At 39.2% G+C, this 18903-nt stretch overlaps 2 long non-coding RNA genes across 2 annotated transcripts; both read right to left on the bottom strand.

Moving 5' to 3' along the window:
• Positions 1 to 15274: 15274 nt before the first annotated feature.
• LOC132155547 (uncharacterized) lies at positions 15275 to 16070 on the bottom strand. The gene is made up of 2 exons (XR_009437269.1): positions 16022 to 16070; positions 15275 to 15599 (listed from the first exon to the last, which is right to left on the bottom strand). It is a non-coding gene; the product is annotated as an uncharacterized LOC132155547 (long non-coding RNA).
• A 480-nt stretch (positions 16071 to 16550) lies between these two features.
• On the bottom strand, positions 16551 to 17820 carry LOC132155546 (uncharacterized). The gene is made up of 3 exons (XR_009437268.1): positions 17783 to 17820; positions 16709 to 16763; positions 16551 to 16583 (listed from the first exon to the last, which is right to left on the bottom strand). It is a non-coding gene; the product is annotated as an uncharacterized LOC132155546 (long non-coding RNA).
• Positions 17821 to 18903: the final 1083 nt, after the last annotated feature.

Raw genomic sequence — 18903 nt, 5'->3', positions numbered from 1 at the left:
ATGTTCACAATGGCAGCGCGTGAATTTTCTGGAGGTCGCTGACTATTGGTCAGTCGTAGGCATTCTTGCTCGACTGTTGTATTTATTTGTATCATGAGTTGATAGTTCTGAGCGACTTTCTGCTTTGGTAGTTGCAGCATCACAACTTTGTTCAACTTTCTTGCATTGCCAACTGTTGCCATCAGTTGTCATCTTAAATTGGCAACTCTTGTTGAATGTAAATTGCTTTCCATTGCTTTGTCACTACAAATCCCTGTCAGTGTGAACGGGTGCACTGGACAATTTGTACTACACATAGAAATCACCATCACCCTCCCATGTCTATTGCTCACCTTGGATAAGTGCTGTGAATAAGTGAAATTCCTAACTGTACTGAGACATATGCAACTAAAAGTGTGACCATACGTTCACAGCAACTGAACTGCAATGACTGTTGGTTACTAGTTGGCATTCTTGCTTGAATGTTTTATCCATTTGTATCATGTGGCACTAGAGCCACTCGACTTTCTGCAATGGTAATCACCCCATCACATCGCTGTGTATTTGGATAAAGCTGACCTTTGATCAACTTTTTTGCTTCACCAACTGTTGCTGTCAGTTGTGTCAACTGTTAAGTTGTCAAATCTTGTTGAACTTAAATGACTTTTGGTTGATTTGTCATTGCAAATCACTAACAGTGTGAAAAAAAACCCAAATTGTGTCACTCAAATAAAGCAGTCACCCTATGATGTGAACTAACTCCATGTGCTTCCTAACTGTATTTAGCGAGATGCATGTAAAAAGTGTGAACTTAATGGTGTGTTCACACTGACAGCTGGAGGTCGCCAAGTGCCTTACTGTTGGTTGATTGCAGGAGTTCTTCCTTGACTTTACTCTCCATTATGGGGTGGATATAGCTGTTTCACTGGTAGTTACCATATAATGTCACTCTGTATTTACATAAAGCTGAACTGCTTTGTTGCATTGCAAAATGCTGTCTAAAACTCAGATTTAAACTAAGTGATTTTGTTTGCTTTGTCTGGAAATCAGTGTCATTATAAATGCACTTTATGAAAACAATTTGTCACTTTTTTGTTGTTTTTTGAAAACTTTTTGAAGCTCTCTTTAAAAACACTTCACACAACAGTTTATTTCATTTATCTACTAACAATGTTCAACAGTGAGTTATTGTCTTTGTCATTTTTTTTCTGAAAGTCATGTAAGTGTTTCCACCACATCTGAAATTATGTACTGTGTTTAACAGCATACTGCGATTGAAATGACTGAAGCAAATTAAACTTTTTAAAGTATTTTTGGAATAAAGTGACAACATTGTTTGTCTTCAGGCAAATTTCACAGAATTGAATGTATTCAGCTCAGATTCTTTGGTTTAAATGAATGATTTGTAACTTTTGACTCTTGGGAAATCTAAGCAGTTTGTTGAGGGTAGTGATACTCAAGAAGAGAGACAAGTGAGATTATTACACTCTCAAAAAAACAAAACAAAAAAAAAACAAACCTTTTTTAACATAAGGTAGACCAATGTATCCTATTTACCCCTGAAGGGTCCATATATATATATATATATATATATATATATATATATATATATATATATATATATATATATATATATATACAGTACAGACCGAAAGTTTGGACACACCTTCTCATTCTTTATTTTCATGACTATGAAAATTGTAGATTCACACTGAAGGCATCAAAACTATGAATTAACACATGTGGAATTATATATGGAATTATATACATAACAAAAAAGTGTGAAACAACTGAAAATATGTCATATTCTTCAAAGTAGCCACCTGTTGCTTTGATTACTGCTTTGCACACTCTTGGCATTCTCTTGATGAGCTTCAAGAGGTAGTCACCTGAAATGGTCTTCCAACAGTCTTGAAGGAGTTCCCCGAGAGATGCTTAGCACTTGTTGGTCCTTTTGCCTTCTGTCTGTGGTCCAGCTCACCCCTAAACCATCTCGATTGGGTTCAGGTCCCCATCACTCTCCTTCTTGGTCAAATAGCCCTTGATGCCTTCAGTGTGTCTCTACAATTTTTATAGTCATGAAAATAAAGAAAACTCTTTGAATGAGAAAGTGTGTCCAAACTTTTGGTCTGTACTGTATATATAGAGGTACTGCCCAAGTGAAAGCTTTTGTACCTTTTTATTTCAGAGTGTAGGGTCTTTATCACAAATGAAAAATCTGAGAAGCAAAACAAAAACACTACCAAATTGCTGTCTTGGAGAATCAAATGAGACACAAAGTCATTTGTAATTTTCCCTTCCAATTTTGTTGCATAGCCAACAGTCACTCATGTCATTTGTGACTCAAATTAACAACTCTCATTAAAAACAAATGACTCACTTCAACACAAATTATAATTGAACATTGGAGTCTTTGCTAAATCCCCATCTGTACATTTCTGGATCCAGACTTTGGGTTTTTCTGTGCATCAGTCTGCCCAGTGTATTAGAGTATCCAGTGTATAATGTGGGGGCAGAGAATGGAGGCAGGCCGGGGGGGGGGCCTTCACTCTGATTGGCTGCAGCAAAAAAGGGCTGTCACAGAGAGGGACGGATTAGAGGAGGTGGGGGAGGTGCTTCGCTTGCTCTGTACATTTCAGCTGCAGATCAGAACACAACGCCGACAGATTAACACTGTTCACAAGCCCCGAGATGTGAGGAAGATGGAAGAGGACCACAAATGTGTCCATGCAAGAGACAGAAAGCTGATTTAGGGTTGCTCTGCACTGTTTTCTTCTTCTAGGAGTGCCTCAGGGTAAGGACTCACTGTCCCTTGTCTGTCTCTTTTAGGAGTCTCTCTGATCCTTTGAGGCATGGACTACATATCATTTCAACCTTCCTGGGACTCTTCCTTTAAGATTTCGGAGTGTCTTCTTTCAACCCGTTTCTAAGAGAGTGAGAGATATTTGTGTCACGTACTGATCAGACTTGAGAGGTTTCATTTCAGAGTTCCTTCAGTCTTCTCTGCCTTTCTCTCTTCCTCTCTCTGTGTCTTTGTGATTATGCACTGAAATCATCAGTTCATACATTGAGGGCACACCTGTCTCTCAAATTCACTCACTTGTGTGGATCTAACCAGAACTCTGCAGCTGGAATTTTGAGATGGATATTGTGATGGATATTGGGATTGCCGTGTACTTCATTTAACGTTGAACCTGCAGAACAAGACAAGGTGAAAAAGGGTAAGAACTTTTGTACATGTTTTATTTTTTATATCAAAAATATTCTAATGTTATTATAATGTATTATAATTATATATATATGTATATATATATATATGTATATATATATATATATATATATATATCCGCACTGAATTTATATCCATATATTGTTGTATATTCAGTGTTGAGGGTTAAACAAAATTATTAAATGTATGTAGTATAGGATAGATAGATAAATTATATATATGTACAGTATGTAGTCTGGGAGTTTAGAAATACGCAAAGTTTTACGGTTTTGAAACATTCAAAACAAAGAAACATTATGATTCTTCACTATTTCTAGGTCACAAGTGAATTAAGTAAATGTGTGACCAATTTAAACTCCTTTGAACAGATGGTCAGATGTTCTTTGTTTTTATTGAAGCTCAAGCTTTTCTTTAGATAATCTTAAATCATGCTGCAGAGTATGATCATCAGGCTTTACATTGTAAAATTAATAGACATTCTTATAATTTCCATTTAAAGGTCCCACTCAAATTGTTATACAGATAATATATTTTTTTCAGGAAAAAAGAACATTGTTTAAAATAAACCTTCATATTCTCTAGTCTGTGTATTCTATCAGTAGTAAATGCGATGCTTTAATTGCACATAAACACTGACTCACCTTGATGCCAGCAGCCGTTGGTTGTCAAATTAAAACTTTCTGCACTTGTCGCCGAGGATGACCGCTTTATAACCACGACTGTGTGATTGAGGTGTGTGTTTGTGTGTGTACGGCCATGTGATGGGCTGGTCTCTGGATACTGAAAAGGCTAATGCTAATTAAACCACATTTCTCTCCACTGAAGCACAAAATGTAGGACTCGCTGTGATCCTCCCAGCAGCTGTGATTCTCTTAACACACTTCAGTATCTCTCTCTCCACTCACACATCTGTATATCAACGTTTATCAATCTCTCACTCTCAGCACTCTACAGAGCACCGACCCTGTTTCATTTTACACAAACTGAGCGATCTTCAATCAGTGTGTGTGAGTGTTTATACACTCAGGGAGGGGTTCATGTGTGTGTGTGTTTCCATGCTCAGGGGAGAGATCGTGAGAAACTGTGTGTTCGAGTGAAATTGGTGTGTTTCTCCTATTTTTATCAATGACTATAAGCTTGTGAGAGTCTGCCGGTCAGTTACTTCAACCTTTCCGATCTTTCGCATGTATTTCTGTTGTACAGGTACAATGAGATTAGGATTTTTAGTGCTCCTCGAAATTCCTGCAATTACAGTGAATATGAAATCAAAATCGACCCAATTTAGTTCCCTGTCAAGGGAACTTCGAACTGCGTCCTCTAGGGGTCGCTTTGGGGAACAACTCGTCGTGACCCGTGTCTGAAGCATACTTTGAAAAATGCCAACGTGTTGGTCGGCGACAGCCTCTGACGTCACTACCGGTGCGACTATAAATACGCGCCCGTAGGACCCGTCACTTATCTTCTTCGTCTTCATTTACTGTTTTGTTTGAAGCGTGCATCTGAGAAACGACCAAAACGGTAAGAGCGATCTATAATTGTTATCATGGCATCCACTAGCAATGCGTTTAAACAGTGTGTGCATCCATGTCAGCATTATTTGACACCTGATGACACAAACACAGTCTTTGCGTCTCTTGTTTGGGCGAAGAGCACGCGCGCGATGTCCTTGAGGGGGCAATTTGCATGCACTGCGAGCGTTTTTCTGTGAAAAAGCTCCGCTCTCGTTTGTCTCTCTTTTCGAGGAAAGAGGGACAGCCATCTGGTTCCCGTGGCTCAGGACCCGCCGTTGCCGAGGCATGGAGGAGAATGAGCTCGTGGGGATCACAGGTGGGTCTCGCTGAGGAGTGTAGAGGGGGACTTTTCCTTTCACACTCTTTGGCGGCAGACGAGAGTGAACTTCAGGATGAAGATGCATTGTCATTAACCCATTCTGATACTGAAGTTAGTGCTCTGCTGGGTTCTACCCAGAAAGAGCAGGAGATATCTGAGAGTGGCGAAGAAGCTGAGCCTTCTTAATCCTCCTGCCCTGCATATGGGGAGCTGTTAGAGGTTGTGGATCGCGCCACGGCAAAATTAAACTTGCCATGGAAGCGTGCCAGAAAAGTGACGCCGCGAGGTCGCCTCAATGAGCGTTATTTTTCTGACCATAGCCCTCCAGCCCAGGTGAGCCTTCCATTCTTGCCTGACTTACATGCAGAAGTCGAAAAGGAATGGAAGATGCCGTTTTCCTCTCGCATCCATCGGTTTCAGCATACGAGTTATGCTAATATTGAGGGCATGCAGGAAAACAGCTATGAGAGGATGCCCCCTGTAGAAGAGACGCTGGCTAGCTATCTCTCTGTGGGGGAAACATCCTCTCTTAAATCTCCCTCTTTGCCATCTAAGCCCCTCCAGGATACATCCCGCTTAAATGGTAAAGCATACGCAGCAGCAGGTCAGGCTGTGGCTTCGTTGCACACCAGGCTGACCTGCTGAAGGACCTGGATACAGGCGAGGGCCTTTCAGCTGACCAGGTAGCCGAGCTGCGCCGCACCACAGACCTCTCTCTCCGTGCTACCAAGCAGGCCGCTTCCGCCATGGGAAAGAAAATAGGTCTATGGCGGCCATAGTGGTAATGGAGAGACATCTGTGGGTGAACCTGGCAGACATCGGGAGGGAAGAAAGGGGGTTTCTTCTTGATGCTCCGGTCTCGCCTTCTGAACTTTTCGGTACCTCCGTCGAGATGGTGGTCGAAAAGTTCAGGGAGGCAAGGGCACGCTCAGCTGCCTTTAAATCCTTCATTCCATGAAGGTCCAGGTCTGAGCCCGAACAACAAAGGGGTCCTGGCCCATCTCAATCTGAGGATCAAAGACGGGCACAGAAGGCTAGTGTCACGGCTCGCACTCCTCCCCCGCCTAAGGGCAGGGGCAAGAGGAATCGTGGGTCACGAAGAGGTAAGCAGGACCTGAGGGATGTGATTCAGACGAGGCAGCATTCTTGTCCGGATCGGAGCGATACCTAAGTAGTTACTCACTTCCTTTGGGTGTTTTTAACTTCTGCTTTTATCCTCCCCTGCCTAATTCCCCTGTAACCACCAGCTCTCCATCTGATCAAGGTTAGGTGGAAAATTTCTCACATAACAGTCTCCTATGCTGGACCTATGATGTTTTTGGTTGGTCCTATATTCATAGTAACTACCTTACTGATGGTCCGGACCAAAAGGGGGCGCCCCGTAAGCGGGACTCCGGTACAGGAGGGTGGGTGAGTATGTAACCCTTTCTTTATCTGCTTATGGGTGTTATATTGCTGGTGGTTATATGTCTACTAACAAACTCTGTGAGTTTCCTTGCAGCACTGCAGGGATTTTCATGGATGTCCGGCCAGGTCACCCTGAGGGGCCGCCTGGCCGCTTGGAACATCAGGCAGGATGTCCGGCCAGGTCACCCTGAGGGGCCTCCTGGCCGCTTAGCGACGTCCAATGGGAAGGTGGAGGTGGTAGTTACGGAAGTCTTTCTGTATGTACTGCCTCAGGTGATGCTCCCCTCGCTTGAGGTTTGGAAAATTGGAGCTGGCCTCTCCCGTGCGATCTAGTACCTCTGCGATGCTTAGGAACCTTTTACACGCTAAGCCTGTGTACTTTCTCAAAACCACATGGTGGTCAGTGTGCACGTGAACACTTTGTGCACTATCTGAAATCCACATAAGTGTTAAGTGTGCACGGAAGACTCTGCGCACTTTCTGAAATCCTGTACGGTAGGGGTTACGCGCTCCGCTTCATTCCCTTTCTTAAGATGATTAGCCCTGGGTTCCTTGGGCTTCATTCAGCCAGTGTGTATTTGTTATACACCTCAAGCATCGCTTCCCTCAACCTGAGGGGCTGTTTGGGCAATTCTCGTGGTAGTTTAGCAGCGCTCCCCTTTTCCAAAAGAAAAAGGGTCGCCTATGAGCGTGCTACTTTGAGCTCGGAGTCCTCCTCTCATATGAGACTGAATTCTCAGTTTTTTCACCAGAGCGCTCCAGTACTACATACTGTTTTTGAGATGCACTGTGAGAGCAGACATCCTGTTGAGGCAGGGGCTGAGGCTCGGGGAATGGCGTCTTCACACCAAGGTGATGAAGCAGAGTTGGAGAGGTTGGCCAGAGTTGAGTGGATCGGTTTGCGACTCGAGAGAGAGCATTGCACTATCCCCTCTGGCTTCCTCTGATTCATCCAGCTCCACTGGGGCTGGACGCCATGGTACAGGCGTGGCCGAGGCTTCATCTGTACATTTCTTCCTCCAACTGCTCTGCTCCCGGGCCATTCCATATATGAGCTGCTCTATCAGAGTGCCACGAGAGCCCCTCCTTAGAACAGTATTTGTAAATCCATGTTAGGGAAAGTGTGCACGTGAAGTCTTTGCACACTTTCTGAAATCCACACTGTGGTAAGTTTGCACGCTAGTACTCTGCGTTCTTTCTAAAATCCTATATGGTGAGGGCTTCGCGCGGTTGCTTCGTGCCCTTTCTTGAGTCGGTTAAAGCCCCGTTCATCTTGGGCGGCACTCCACCCAGGTATCCTCTGATACCTATTTAGAATAGGGCATTGCTACTAGAGAACTGTTGAGACAGCTCTTTCAGCAAGTTTTTGCGAAAGCTAGCAGTAGCCCCTGTGTGACAGGCAAGACTTGGTAAAGAACATGCTAGGATCTTAGCCGTATCCCTTTAAAGGAATCTTTCGTGATTCCAAGCCTTCAGCTCTACCCCGGGCCGAGACCCTACCGGTATGTAGCTTAGGCCTTTGGCCGTAAGGGATAATGTCATGGACAGCCGTCCCAGGGGCGACTCGCAGTGAAATGGTAGGCTTGGTACTTAGTGTTTGCCATGATTCTGGCCTGCACTCCCCTCAGCATGGCGGCGTGGGCATACTGTTCCCCGAAGCGACCCCTAGATGACGCAGTTCAAAGTTCCCTTGACAGGGAACGTCTCAGGTTACGAATGTAACCATGGTTCCCTGAGAGGGAACGAGACACTGCGTCCTCTAGCTCCCTGCCATGCTTCGGACGCAAGCTTCACGAAGAAGATAAGTGACGGGTCCAACGGGCGCGTATTTATAGTCGCGCCGGTAGTGACGTCAGAGGCTGTCTGCTTCATGCTTCAGACATGGGTCAAGACGAGGTGTTCCCCAAAGCGACCCCTAGAGGACGCAGTGTCTCGTTCCCTCTCAGGGAACCATGGTTACATTCATAACCTGAGACGTTTCTTAATAATGCTCTTATTGTGAAAGATTCCTCTGTGCACATCAGGCAGGATGTGGGTTGTCTTTGTAGTTTTTCCTCAAAAAGAAACGATTTAGCTTTTCTGCAGATGTCATTTGGACCATGTGAACTGGATAATGTTAACTGTAGCAGAAATGACTCGAACCAGACAAATTAAAGAGTCAATCAGGGCTGTGGCTGAAACACGAGCCGAATTCCTCAGTAAGGCAACAGGAAGTCATAAAACATTCTGTGCCACAAGTCCCAAGCAAGATAACCAACCAACCAATGCTTTCACAGAACAGCTTTCAACATTAACACCACTAGAACAATTATTGACAATTTTAATTTGCAGAAGAGATTGTCAAATTTGTTGTTCGTAAGTGAGATGCAACATAGGACATCACATGTAAACCCATGAGAGTTAAACACTTCCCCACCTAGCAGAACCAGACTGAAATTCCTAAAGGGGGGGGGGGGGGGGGGGGGGGCTTGAACCTCTGGTCTCCACAGAAATCTTTGTCAAAAGATAATGACACAGAAACTGTCTTTTCTACATATATATGGATCAAGATGAACTCGAAAAGACTTATAAATGAATATCGTTCCATCGCTTCACTCCATATTCATTTATGTGTAACCCACACATTTTACTATCATGTTTATAATCCCTTATTGTGTATGTCTTTAATAACTATTTGATAGCTTAAGGATACATATTCATGTTTCATATGTATGTGCTTGAATCTGCTTGCTTGAAACAGTCATGACCATCAGTTATTTGTCAAATGTATCATATTCTTGTTATAGGAATCATGTCCAAAATTAGACCCTGCAAGAGCGGGAAAATTCGGACCATGTGCTTGATAAGATAACATGATTTATGATACCCCCGAGCCAAGACAATATCTGATTGGTCAAGACAACATTTGAGGTGTGGCCAACAGGCCAGTTTAAATACTCAGGACACCATAAAATTCTGCTTTTAGTTGTTAGCTTTGCTTCTGCTACTAGTCATGCCTGCTTTTAGTCTCTAGCTATGCTTCTGCTATTAGTCATGTCTGCTTTTAGCTTTAGCTCTGCTTTTGCTATCAGTCATGCCAGCTTTTAGTATGCTTTTAGCTTTGCTTCTTAGCTTTAGCTTTTAGCATTGCTGTTTGTCATCACTGTTCTTTGAGCGCGGTTCCAGCGTGCTTCGGCCTGCACGTCTGCTGCTACTTAGCCACGAAGAGAAGAAACACCACCTAGTCTCGTCAAACTTTATTTCTTTTCTTTTCCTTTTGAGAGTTTCGTGTTCTGAGTTAAGTTTTGTAACACCGTCTGACCTCGACTGCCCGTTCAACTTCAACCAGCCACACAACTCTGCATCTTCAGCCAACGCCCAACCATGGGCTTCCCAAGACGTCACTTCAATGACTACTGAACTTCCAGCCAATCAGCGACATCGGGGGGGAACCCCATTTCAACGACAACTTTACACAGGCAATGTACCTTTAGACATTTTTACTGGTGTATCTAATATAATTTTAACCTCATTGAGGAACTCAATGCGATGGTTAATTAAGTGATTGATGGTTGTTCATGTCTATGCAATTTAACGTATTGCTGTGAACTTGGGATTCCACATTTCCATTCTCTTAAACTCATCTTTCCCTAACTTTCGATCTTCCTGCAACTTGTGTGAATGTGTGCGTGTGTGCGTTTATGTGTTAGATTAGTTTATATGTCTTAGATTTATCTAATAAAGTCTTATTCATATTGAAAAGAGAAGTATCTTGTGTTTTGTGCTTACAAGTTAATGTCTTAAACTGCCGATCTTGTTACTGTGCTAATTGATAGTGTTTTCACTATAGTTTGGATATTAATATCCAGCGCAGATTTGATGTTAAACGGCTCGTTCAGTGAATTGCAGGGCGTCTCAGTGATCAGCCGTGAAACAGTGATTCTGTTCAAATTACCTTTAAAATCTTAAATGATTCCCTTTGAGCTAAATTGACCTGTTTCCCTTACATAACCAATAGCCACATCCATAGTCAGACATTGTTTCACTAATGCAATTCTGTGTTATTTCATTAGAATTGATGTATTATTAGCTTTTGATAATTACATTTTTATTTTTATTTTTCCATTTTCATTTTAAGTAATAATAATACTGTTTTTTTAAAGCATATGTATATAGTTTTTATTAGTTTTTTTTATTCAATCTTTTTAGTTGTAACTATATTAACCCTGATTAATTTTGATTTAAAATGTAGTAGACAGAGAAAAATACTTAATATACAAAAAATAATATTTTAGTACAGTGACAATATAAAATATATCTGTCTTTATAATATCATACTTCTATAATTGGGTCTTATACATGAAAATATGCAGATGTCATTATATATAGGAAGGGTGTCCTCATGAAAAGATCATCATATTTGGCATGAAATGTTTTGACAAGCCTTGGAGCAGAGTATAGTAAAGCAAATGTTACATCGATGCAAAATATTATAAATATGTGGTGATATGATAATGCAAACATAATATCATATTGTCTAGTCCTCATTTCTCATCTCATAAAGTTAATGCTACATGTTGAAGCTCATCAGTCTGTTTGTCACTGTATATATCCATGTCTTCAGCACCATTGCTACTCATTTTCTGAGGTCACTACTGAGCAACGCTTCATGATATATGAGCAGGAGAATGTAAAGTAGTGTTAAAGGCTTCCTCTGAGCCGAGCCAAAGCTTTACTCTTCCTGTAATAGTGCTGACACATTTCTGCTGGTTTTGCAGGACATTTACACTCATTTTATAGCCTGTAGGAACAACACTGAGCAGTATACTGACAGTACTAAACACAGTCTTGTCGCTCATTCTTATGTCTCTGAAGTTGTCGTCACCTCTGGTTGTGAACGGGCTCTGTTTGTGATTGTGATGGTGCTCCTCACCAACTGTGTACACACACATGGCTGAAGCTTGGCTTAGGATGATTATATGCCCACTCTTTATCCTTCTGAACCACACACACATACACATGCACACGGTCTGACAGATGGCCTTTCTTGAGAGAAAGACAGTGATCCTTTATCACCTTGTCCTTTGTATTATCAACAGTGTCGTTTGAAGAAATGAAACAGGCTCCTTGATTGCACCAAAAGGGCATTTTGCTGACAGAATTGCAAGGATAGTGACCCCCAGAGCAACGCCGAAACAGCATGTTTCTGATTCAAATCACATTTTCACATTCAAATAGCTCCTTTTCATCCTTCTCTGGTAATTAATCTGTTCTTCCTACATCTCTCTCCCTTTGTCACTCTCAGTAAATGTCATAAATTCAGTGTGCTTCACATAAATATGGGCAAATTGATTGGTGGATGCAAGGATGTAACCAAATAGTCAAAACGGGGGTTGAAGAAACTCCCCAAAACTTCAAAATACCTCAAAATAAAATGATAGATGATGGACGGATGGATGGATGGATGGATGGATGGATGGATGGGTGGACAGGTAGAAAGATAGACCGACAGGTAGAAAAATGTGCGGATAGACAGACAGAAAGACAGATAGATAGATAGATAGATAGATAGATAGATAGATAGATAGATAGATAGATAGATAGATAGATAGATAGATAGATGGATATCTGCATTTATAAAGTAAAATATAGTACTGTAGTTATAAACATACATCATAGTAGTATTTTTTTAGTAGATTTTAATTACATTTATCTAATAAAAAATCGATAAAATGTCTGGAGTTGATTTGCATTACTGTTTTACAGTAATGAAAATGTAGATTTAGCATTTATTTATGTATTTGGCAACACAGTAATGAGAATTTGTTGGTAAACAGTCAAGAAAACAAATCACGAGGTCCTAAATTGTTCCATCAAAAGGGTCCTAAAACAGGCTTCATTTCCTGTATTGTGCCCCCCTTTGACTTGTCACGCATGACTTGTTTAAAGTTCATTTGATAGAACCGAGGGTGTGTATGTGATAATTTTACAGCCTGTGGTCACATTCAGTGATTAATATATCATAAACATTAGCCTCGCAGGTACACACAGATATCTTTGACCTCTCTGTCTTAATGGAAAACCTTGCCACAGGTCTCGTCACTAACACTAGAGGCCTCTCTTTGTTGTGAGATGAGTTATGCAATGCAAGACTCCACAATGCTGTTTTTAGCACTGAGGTCAGTTACAGAAAAGATTTGATGGTGTTTAAAAGTGGCGAGTTTTAGATGCAGTAACGTATAAACCCACACTCACGTCAGCTGAAACATACACATAAAGACTGAATAGAGTTATACAAGACCGTGTTGAGAGAAGAACTCAAGTGACCCTGAATGAGGATTGGCTTTACCGCCCACATCCTGCTTCGATGTACTCACAGAAACACACCGAGAGCATTAATGACTAGCGGGTCAGCATCCATGAAACACTGTATTGGCGCTTTCCAGAAAAGCTGTTTTTAATTGATTTTCTGCTTTCACATAGACATTATGTGCTCACATAAAATGTCATATAACCAAAATTTTACATGTTGAAAGATGATCTTTAGCATACTTTTAAAAGGGTACTTACTACAGAAATAATATACCTCAGTGCAAACTCAAAGTAATGTTTTAGGACACTTAACCATATGTTATTTACAATGAAATAAAAACGTATTACAATTGTCTATGCAATTTATTATAAATGCAGCATATTTTTATGTGATTTACATGTGCTTTAGTACATTAGTCAACGCAACAAATGTTTATTTAAAGCTTGACAAAAGATTATTACAACATGATTGTGTACTTTAAAATGCTTAGTTTGACATTATTAGAAAGTGTGCTTAAGTGTACTTAAGTGTGTTAAACAAAGCCATGGAAGTGTGCTCTCTTTATTTAAACATATATGGTCTTTTATTTCATTAAAAGTACAGGTACAGTTTTCTAGAAATAAACTTTAAATATTTGAAGTACGCTACAAGAGCACATTTAATACAATTAAAATGATAGTTTGCCCCAGAATGAACATTCTCATTTACTCAAGTCTTCTTCTTCTTCCTCTTCTGAGCACAATAGAAGATATTTTGAAAAATGTTGATAACAGTTGACAGTAGCCACTAACTCGCATTGTATGGAAAAAAAAATACTATTCTAGTATACTGTTTGGTTACCAACATTCTTCAAAATATATTCTTTTGTGCTCAACAGATTTTATACTGGTTTGAAATTTGAAGTTGAGTATGTAATGACAGAATATTCATTTTTGGGTGGGCTATCCTTTTAATAGCACTTGTTTTTCTCTTGTGTGTTTACAGTATATGACAGTTTGAATAAACACCCTTGCATTGACTGTCAAAATTATTTTATTAGATATTTGAGTTTTTGTATGTCAGCCCAATGCATGTGCTGAGGCCTTTATCAATCTGGGAAAAAAAGAAATGATGTTCAGGATTAAAAATTCATATTCGTCTAAACATTAAATATGTAACCACAAACTACATTTGTTTCCTTGCTGTACAAGAACGCAACATCATGTCCCTGTCGGAACAACATGTCTGACTCGCTTTTGTCTAACACTGATACAACACTGTCTACAATTCTCCACTGAAGACATTTGCAGGCACACTTGCCCAGGACGAGCATACAAACATTATGTTCAACAAAAGCCCTCCATAGCCCTGTTTATCATCCCATCGTTCCTCCCTTTTGTCCAGGACTCAGTTTCAGAGAATGTAGTGTGAGAATGAAAGGTGCAAAGGCAAAGGTCTTTGTGTGTTTTTATTAAAATCTGGTGGTCTTCAAGACCCTGGAGTAATTTTTAAGGAGCCACCAGCATATACCTGTGTGGTTAAGACTTGTTAGTCGATCCTAGTTAAATGCACAAAACACAGCTGTTCAGGTTCTGCATTCACATTTGCACCATACCCCCCCCCCCCCCCCACCCCAGCTCGTTTACACATATAAAGGCCCATTGTGTGTCTGTAAGTGAGGCCGATCACAATCTTGTTTTGTTTGATTTCAAGTAGGAGGTGCTGGGGAATGTGCCTGATCAGCTGTCGTAGGTGTGAATGGTTTATGACATTTTTTTAGCAGGCTAGCTCTGTAAGTTATCCTACTGTGAAAAAAGAAGTACACTAGCATAAAAGAGTATCTATTTTGGAAATAATATACTTTAAAAGAGTGTACTTAAGTGCAAACTTTAATGTTTTGGACACTTAATTGCATGTTATTTACAATTAAATTAAGACGTATAATACTCTACATATTAGAGTTTTATAGTTTCTATTAAATGCATTTAGTTGAACTTAAGAGTGTTTTTTGAACTGTTGGATATACATATAATCATTTATGGTAAACTAAAATATGCTTTAATGTCATTTCTATTGAAACTTGAATAAATATATTGTAATTACACATTGTACACAGTAAAAAGTAATACATAGATCTAACTTATAAAAAGTGAGGCAAGTGGCTGCATTGGATGTTTTAAGTTGAGTCAACTTGCAGCCTTTTTCAAGTATAATAAACTCTGTAACATTATTCAAACACAACAAAATCAAGTTGAGTTAACTAATAAGTGCTATATTACTCAGTTAGATAAACCTAATTTTCTTGGTACATGTAACATATTTATGTGTTGCTACAAGTAACCTGTACTCATTTTAGTTAGGTTTTATGAACTTTATGTTCATAGTAAATTTAACCTAATCAAATGTGAATAAACATTTTAATTAAGTCCTGGCTATAACCTCAGAAAATAAATCTAAATGTCTATATTCTAAGCAGTACAGTTAATCACTTTACATAAACAGACTTTGTCAATAACAATTACAAATTCAATTGAAGAAGAAAAAGATGGGAAGACAGATTAAAGACAATAACATTTTTTCAGTGTCAACTAGTGTCACTTTTAACAGTGCCTACAAAACATACAAAAGGATGCATGGGGTCCAATCCCACAAAGAGCCTCAGATATATCTCAGAAGTATACACCAGTTTTGAGTGATATTTGAGGTTGTGGGCATAGGCAAGTCCAAACAGGAGGCAGCATGTTTTCTACAGGTTTGGCACACCTCTGACCACGGGCTGTCCTTCTACTGTATGATAATCCCAATCGCGTTTGGCTGATGGCACCTGTATATTTTCAGTGGGGAACTGCCAAGCTCAGTGTGCACCTCTCTTTCATCATGACTCTATTGGTGGAGACAAAAAAAAGAATCAAGAGTTTGGTCAGACAAACAGGTAATGAGATGAATATAGCAGACTGGTAGAAGACAGATAAGATACAAAGTCAAAATTGAACTTTTGTTGCTTAAGGTGATGGATACTAGATGGATACTTTGAATAGAGCATGCGACCAGAGTGAAGTCTACCATGACAATGTCATAGAGAGTGGGTACTTTACTATCATGGTCGACTGTAGCATGAGTGTTGTCTTTTCTGGTTCAAAGGATACATTACAATAAAACAATGCAATTGTCCTTGCTTGTACCTTATTGGTCATCACATTACTGTTTTAAATATCTTTCAAGAGCAAATTAATTACCCCATATCATCACAATAGTAATAAAATACAGACATAAATTAGACAAGTGGCTTTAAGCCCAATACATACGTGGTGGACACTGATGAGGTCTTCTTTTCTCTCCCCCATGTACTAAATCTCATGTAGGCATCTCAGTAGTACCACTTCTCTCCTTTCCTCCACATAGGCAGACGGATCCTGTCAACAAGTAAAATCTGATCAAATTTCACTGCCTGATGACAGTAGCACTAATCAGAGATCCTCTGTATTTCAACCATTCAATTGCTATAAAAGGTCCTCCTAGACATACACCACTACCACTGTACTGTACAAGATCTCACACTATCACCAGCATCTCACAAAATTGAGATTTAACTGACCAAGTAGGCTGTATTTATCAATATGAATCAAGCTTCTATTAGTGCAGTAGTAGTAGGAGGCAGAAAGGTGATAATATCTGCCTTCTATTGGTGGTTGGTTCATAAAACCTACTTCAGAAATGGAATTGTATGGAGCCAACACTATTGTTTGCAATTTTACTTTATGTTTTACTTACCTGGGAATAATTATAGCTGTAACTGTATCTATTCTGAAGTTTTTCTTAACTGTATGTGAAGTTTGAAAACCCCATGTAACAAAAACGCTTGGTTACCTAAAGACCAGAAAAAAATATGCATGTTAGAATAAGTTTAAAAACCAGTGGTAAATGTAAAATATTTAAGTAATAGGTTAAAAATAGTTTTATGGTTTTGAGCCAGTGCTATCAAATGCACTTACATCTCTGCTGCTGATAACATGAGCACCCCAGGACAGCTGCATGCCCCACCGGAGACTGTGTTGAAGATGAAATTAAATAAGTCAAGTCACCTTTATATACAGTACATAGCACTTTGAAAAAAAAAAAAGATTGTGTATAAGTGCTGTACTCATGCCTCTATGTGTTTTAAGGCTACTTTAATTGGGTTTAATTTTGACCAATAATATAACTTTAATCGTTTGTCATCCTTAACTTAAACTAGCGTAGCCAGTAAGTAATGTTAACGTATGCTGTCTATAACTTTTACTTTACCGTTGAATGTCAAATATTAATTTCTGTAAACTGTCACCTGGCCCCTGGTGGGACACCTATGTTTATTCACTATATTACAATTAAATCCTAATCTAATCATGACAAACTATATATTGTTGGAAAGGTCTATGACTGCTAAATAGATATGTTACCAATTTGTTTTGTTAAAAATTATAGGAAAAGTAATAGATTAATTTATGGCAAGAGTGCAGCCCAAAAACCTACATTATAACAGGAGTTCTGACCTTTGTCAAAAAAGTCTTCTTTGTTGCCTTTTTCTCTATCACACTTTAGAAAACATCAGAAACTATATATCACTTGAAAACATAAAATCTCAAAACGCATCCTTTGAAACCCAATTTAAATTCATCTACCATGAAAATTGTACATCAAGATCATGTTACAAAATGTTTTCAGTCGTTAATTATAGGTTTGGATCATGCACTTTCAAGTCTATGTTCAAAAATGTGAATGGCAGTTAACATGTTAAGTTAATGCTAACTAACGATTAAACGTGATATAATTGGAAAAAATTAAAGCCAAAGTAGTCTTAAGACATATTAGGCATGACTAAAGCACTTGTTTAATTTCATATTAACAATACGGTCTCAACTGCTGTTGTCTGCTGATCGTTGTCTACAAGATGTACTGCTTAGCACTGTGCAGCCAACTTAGCTTGCCATGTGTGCAGGATAGCTAGCTATACAGTACAATTTGCAAACCTTATTTTAGCTTCCTAGTTAAGTGAACGATTTTGCGTGACTTAAACTAGCACAACTTACCATGTTAATCGGTCTCTGAAATTTAGATCCGCTGCAGCGAAAAAGGAATAATGCCAACTTAATTTTTTTGTGTTTTTTATTTTAAATATTTACGTTTGATGAACACACATGCCACATCGACAGCTGCTCAAATAAATTATGTATGTCAACTCACTTTTATAACATTTCTTATACACAACAAACTCATACAAAAAGCTACCCAAATAAATTGCTATTGTTTTACTTAAAATATATTGTTATATAAAAAGTGATATATTTTAAGTAAAGAGGAAGTATATTTATACTTTTTAGTATAAAACAAATAAAATAAACTAGATTACAACTATTTAAAATATATAAAACCTACTGTGTGGGTGTAGCACTTTTTACAGTGTAAAGATGAAATTGGAATTTAGCATAAAATGCTTTCACTTTAAATGTAATAAAATATAAGCAAGTGCTTTACATTGTGCTTTAGTGTGTTAGCCTACACATCAAAATAAGTGTACTTCTTAATGACAAAAGTTTATTAAAATGATTTAAAATATAATTTAATGGCAAAACTTAAACTTAAGTTGATTTAATTAATACTATATTATCCGCAAGTATGGTTTCTTAAAAATATACATTCAAAATCTGAGTTACAAAACAAATGCACATTCAATACAATAAAGCAAATTTCTTTTTTCACATAAGAGAGAGCTTTGTTTTAGCACAACAATTTGCAGCCTAATTCATATTAGCTTATTACTGAAGCACATCCACTTCATTAAATGTTTAGCAAGACAAAAAGTGTGTGATGAGGCCCCCTGGGTCCTTTTTCCATTTGGGTACAATCACAGGTCCGCAGTCAGAATGTCTCATCCCCCACAATGCACCAAATTGCAGCTATAATAAGCCACATTCATTGGTTTTCTCCACATGTGAAGGCAGATGAATGAGAATAGAGAATATGGCTGTCCTGGGGGATGAGTAGCAGGGCCCAGCTCTTGTGGTGAGTTCTCAAAGGACGCGGAGGAGGGTTATCAACAAGCCTCAGTGCCCAAATCTCTCCACACAGAGAGCTCCCAGGAGTCTTGGGAAAAAGCATGCAGTGTGTCTTGTTAAGGCTGTTCCATAGTGTGATTTTTTTTTTTTTTTTT

The sequence above is a fragment of the Carassius carassius genome, chromosome 13, assembly GCF_963082965.1.
Source record: "Carassius carassius chromosome 13, fCarCar2.1, whole genome shotgun sequence".
NCBI lineage: Eukaryota > Metazoa > Chordata > Actinopteri > Cypriniformes > Cyprinidae > Carassius > Carassius carassius.
Note: the sequence above shows the minus strand (reverse complement) of the source record. Positions and strands in the feature narration are given on the sequence as shown.